A 6,000-nucleotide genomic window follows, 5' to 3' on the forward strand; every position below is an offset into this window, starting at 1 on the left:
AGGAGGCAGGAATGTACAGTGGAGAAAGGACAGCCTCTTCAATAAGTGGTGCTGGGAAAACTGGACAGGGACATGTAAAAGTATGAGATTAGATCATTCCCTAACACCATACACAAAAATAAGCTCAAAATGGATTAAAGACCTAAATGTAAGGCCAGACACCATCAAACTCTTAGAGGAAAACATAGGCAGAACACTCTATGACATAAATCACAGCAAGATCCTTTTGGACCCACCTCCTAGAGAAATGGAAATTAAAAAAAAAAATGGGACCTAATGAAACTCCAAAGCTTTTGCACAGCAAAGGAAACCATAAACAAGACCAAAAGAGAACCCTCAGAATGGGAGAAAATATTTGCAAATGAAGCAACTGACAAAGGATTAATCTCCAAAATGTATAAGCAGCTCATGCAGCTCAATAGCAAAAAAACAAACAACCCAATCCAAAAATGGGCAGAAGACTTAAATAGGCATTTCTCCAAAGAAGATATACAGACTGCCAACAAACACATGAAAGAATGCTCAACATCATTAATCATTAGAGAGATGCAAATCAAAACTACAATGAGATATCATCTCACACCAGTCAGAATGGCCATCATCAAGAAATCTAGAAACAATAAATGCTAGAGAGGGTGTGGAGAAAAGGGAACACTCTTGCACTGCTGGTGGGAATGTGAATTGGTACAGCCACTATGGAGAACAGTATGGAGGTTCCTTAAAAAACTACAAATAGAACTACCATATGACCCAGCAATCCCACTACTAGGCTTATACCCTGAGAAAACCATAATTCAAAGAGACATGTACCAAAATGTTCATTGCAGCTCTATTCACAATAGCCCAGAGATGGAAACAACCTAAGTGTCCATCATCGGATGAATGGATGAAGAAGATGTGGCACATATATATAATGGAATATTACTCAGCCATAAAAAGAAACGAAACTGAGCTATTTGTAATGAGGTGGATAGACGTAGCGTCTGTCATACAGCGTGAAGTAACTCAGAAAGAGAAAGACAAATACCATATACTAACACATATATATGGAATTTAAGAAAAAAAATGTCATGAAGAACCTAGGGGTAAAACAGTAATAAAGACACAGACCTTCTTGAGAATGGACTTGAGGATATGGGGAGGGGAAAGGGTAAGCTGTGACAAAGCGAAAGAGAGGCATGGACATATATACAGTACCAAACGTAAGGTAGATAGATAGTGGGAAGCAGCCGCAGAGCACAGGGAGACCAGCTCGGTGCTTTGTGACCGCCTGGAGGGGTGGGATAAGGAGGGTGGGAAGGAGGGAGATGCAAGAGGGAAGGGATGTGGGAACAGATGTATATGTATGACTGATTCACTTTGTTATAAAGCAGAAACTAATAAAAAAAAGAGTCATGTATCACAATGTTCATTGTAGCTCTATTTACAATAGCCAGGACATGGAAGCAGCCTAAATTTCTGTCGACAGATGAATGGATAAAGAAGATGTGGCACATATACACAATGGAATATTCCTCAGCCATAAAAAGGAATGAAACTGAGTTATTTGTACTGAGGTGGATGGACCTAGGGACTGTCACACAGAGTGAAGTAAGTCAGAAAGTGAAAAACAAATACCGTATGTTAACACATATATATAGAATCTAAAAAAAAAAAAAAGGTCATGAAGAACCTAGGTGCAAGATGGGAATAAAGATGCAGACCTACTAGAGAATGGACTTGAGAATACGGGGAGCGGGAAGGGTAAGCTGGGACAAAGTGAGAGATTGGCATGGACATATATACACTACCAAATGTAAAATAGACAGGTAGTGGGAAGCAGCCGCATAGCACAGGGAGATCAGCTCGGTGCTTTGTGACCACCTAGAGGGGTGGGATACGGAGGGTTGGAGGGAGGGAGATGCAAGAGGGAAGAGATATGGGGATATATGTATGTATATGTATAGCTGATTCACTTTGTTATACAGCAGAAACTAACACACCATTGTAAAGCAATTATACTCCAATAAAGATGTTTAAAAAAAAAAAGCAGATCAGACAAGGAAGAATAAATATGGAAGGGAAAAATACCAATAGCCCTGAGAAAAAACCACAAGCTACTATCAGTAAATGATTCTTAGCATAAGTATAATGGGGGCAGGGGTGCTTTATGAGGATATGCGTGTCTATTTGTCAGAGTTCTTCTGATTATAAATGATTGAATTCAAAATAAACTGGTTTAAAAAAGGAGGGCATGTTTTAGGTCATATAGTTGAAAGGTCGGTCCATGGATGGTTTAGTTTCAGGCACAGCTGTATGCTGGTGCTCAAGCTCTGTGTTTATCACTGGAAGGTCCACACTTAGATCTCACTAGATTAGCAATCCAGAAGAAGAGAGTGCATTGTTCCCAATAGTTCCACTGTAATTCCAAGGCTGGTTCACTGGCCTAGTTTTGGGCACATGATCATACCAGTTTAGATCACATGCCCTTACTTGAAGCCAGGTTAGAGTTTATGCACCTACTCTTTGAACCAGGGAATGGGACAGGGAATGGGACATCTCTGCTCAAACCTGTGCATTGAAAGAGAGAGAGCTGGTTTCTTAGAGGGAAAACAGGATGAACTAAATAAAACCTCCCATTTGGAAATAGAAAAAAAATTGATACAATATACAAAGATTACTTAATATCATATCCATTTATGTACCATATACATGAATAGTAAGAGCTCCTTGACTTGGCAATAGAGTGAGTTCTTGTTCAAACCAGCTGGATATCTCAGATTCTGTTCTCTAAGAGTATCTCCCTTGTCCATTCTCCTACTTGGCTACTCCTGAGAGGGGCATTGGGAAGGTTAACCCTTCTGGGGGCTGTACCATTTCAGCAACTCACTTCCTGTAGATGTGAGTTCAGTGACTTGGGGATTGCCTTAGGGGTTGAAAAATCATAGGCCTTTGGGTTTTTTGTTTGTTTGGTTTTTGGTTTTTGTTTATTTGTTTTGGCCAGGCTTTGCTTTTGTCTGGCAACGTACTTCCTTAAAATTAGTAGATATATCACTTAGTATTAAATTTAGTTTCCTATAAGATAAAAATCCAAAGAATAGTGTCCTACTCAAGATTAAAGTTTCTTTCTTTCCTTCATAAGTCTGGACGTAAATCATCCAGAGCTGGTATGAAGTACACAACTTCCTTTTGGCTCTCTGTTCCACTATCCCTAGGGTATGGCTGTCATCCTCATGGCCCAAGATGGCTGAGAGAACTCCAGCTATCATATCCACATTCCAGGCAGTAGGATAGGGAAATGTGAAGAAGGGAAAGCCTCCTCCCTTCTACGTAAATTTCTCCGAAGGCCCACAAAACACTATTGCCTATGTCTTATTAACGAGAACTTAAATGCATGGCCTTGCCTAAGTAAGAGAGGTAGGGAAATGTTGTCTAGTTTTTCATTCCAAATGGCAATATGCCCAGATAAGAACTGGGAATCTGTTACTAAAGAAGGAGAAAATAGATGTTGGGGTAGGCAATTAAAATTCTACCTTCTACCACAATAGATTTGATTTAAATTCTCTTCCATGGGGTGGTAGTCAAAAGAAGAGTTGTCGTCAACTCACGTCCTTGAATCTTCACACTAGCCTAGAAATTTCTGTCTTAAGTTTAGCAACAGGCCCTAGGACTCTGCCAAGGTCCCCTAGTCCCTCAATTACCTTAGGGTAGCGGAGGCACAGCTAATCTTCCCCTTTCTTTTAAGAGGCATCTGAGGTATTGGCTCCCCTTTTGATAATAGCAGGTGCTTGGGGGATACCTGGGGGATCTGAATTTTTCCAGGCCCTATTCTTATGCTCCACTGTGTTTTCTTTTTTTTATATAAAGTATCTCTTTTTTATCTACTCATCTCTGCACTCGGATTTCCCTAGCCCTAAAATAACCTTGGTTGATGAGACATCATTCATATTTAGGTCATTGTCAACAGGGTTTTCCCTTTGGTCTGGCAGAGGATTTTTTAACAGAACCTGCTTGAGAAAGGCCTAGACCACTAATTGTATCTTCTGCTGTGCCTGCCATTCTTAGCCACTGATTGTGCCTGCTTCAGTTTTGAGATACAGGAGCCTGTGGTTTTCTCAATCCTGTAAGGCTCCAAATTATGAGACAATCAGTCAGTTTAAACTACAGTCTATAGGCAGAAAGTACTTATCTTAGAAATACTGTATCTCTTTTTATATCTACTTGTAGACCTCCTCAGGTCTAGTTTGAGTTAATTCCTCTCCTGTAGAACTTTGGTGAAAGCAACAGGAAGTAAGTAGTAAATGCCAATATCTTGATTTTTTTCCCTCTAATTTCTCCTAGCACTACAGCCAGTCCTCTTTGCACATCCACTTCATTCTTGTTTGTTCAGAAAAACTTTCTTTGTTTCTCTGAGCTTTCTGCTGGTCCTAGCAATGCTTGGGTTAACATATCCTCAGTTTAATCAAAAGCACTAAGACTCACCAGAATCCCTGAGTCTCAAATTCAAATTCCCTAGGGAGAGAATTTTACTGATTCAGTTTGGTCAGTTGTCCACCCCTCATCAAATGAGCTACGATCAGGGGCCAAGGATCATGTACTATGAATATGGCAGACAGAACCCTCCCTTGCTGTTTTGTACTGTTATTTCCAAGGTAGAGATTTGGTTGTCTGAGCAGACAACTGAAAGGGTGCCTACTACAAAAATAATCATAAATAACTGTGCTATAACATATACACCACAAGAAAGATAAGAATTAGATATCATAGCAGTGCAAAGGAAGAAGACATTTCTTACAGTGAAGAAGCTTCATGGAAGTGATGATGCAGGCCGATTGGAATGATTCATCTATAAGCCAAGATAGGCCAAGGATTACCAGCAAAGAGCAGAAGCTAGAGGGGACAAAGAAGAATTATCCCCTAGAGGTTTTGGAGAAAGCATGGCCCTGACGATACCTTGATTTTAGACTTCCAGCTTCCAGAACTGTGAGAGAATAAATTTCTGTTGTGTTAAGCTACCCAGTTTGTGGTACCTTGTTACAGCAGCCCTAGGAAACTAATATATACTCTAAAGTGACAGATGCCATGTGCCCCAAAGCCTGACCTTAACTCTGAAGGAAACCTTCATCAATGACTCCACCATTACAAACAATGACTTCAAGTGGGAAGATCCTTGATGCTACCCACTCCACCCCTCCAGTCTCTCATTCCCTTTAAGGATCTTTTCTTTGTAACTTATTTCTTAGCACAAAATTATATATCATTTCGTCTTTCTAATATGACAAAAAAACCCTATAAAAAACTAAATTACTTTTGGTAATAATGGTTTATTGTGTAATTGGTTTCGATGTACTCCTCAGACTTGAGTATACAAGAACTATTATATTTCTTTATTTTCTTTAAATCAAATTTATTTCAACTCCACATCTCTGCACTTCCAGAATTGCAAAAAATTAAATTCCAGTCACTTCCTGGAGCTCTCTTCCCTCTTGAGGATCACAGAAACACTCAGGAGATTTGTGTGGCAAGTGTCAAACAGGAAGAGTATCTCTAATCCTCAGGCCATCATGTTTTTTAGTCCAAGTCTGCATGGTACTGGAAAAGCAAGCAGTCACACTTCTCCCATGCCTAGGTGAAAGCCACAGTACCTAGAGTCTAGTTAGCCTCCTAAGGTTGACCACAGATACATCACCCCCAGGAGTTCTGCCAGGAAGGGGCCCCAGATCCTTACTACTTCCAAACTAGCAGCCGTCAGTTCTTCCCAAGGCTTGGAGAAATCACAGTCCTTCTGCCTACTCTAAAGTCAACTACTTCCTTCCTCTCCTTTGAGCACAATCCTTACAATAGGCTCAGGATTCCAGGTAAACAAAAGCTAGGAAGACAGACTTTAGGCCCTGAACCCCAACCCACTCTCTCCCCAGGAAAGAGAGAACAAAGGACCTGGAGTCCTCTTTAGAATACAGGAAAGGGAAAATAGGGAGAAAAGAAACACAGCACCTCAACAAGTTATTTTGCCTCACTTAA

Source organism: Mesoplodon densirostris, chromosome X (assembly GCF_025265405.1).
Source record: "Mesoplodon densirostris isolate mMesDen1 chromosome X, mMesDen1 primary haplotype, whole genome shotgun sequence".
Classification (NCBI taxonomy): Eukaryota; Metazoa; Chordata; class Mammalia; order Artiodactyla; family Ziphiidae; genus Mesoplodon; species Mesoplodon densirostris.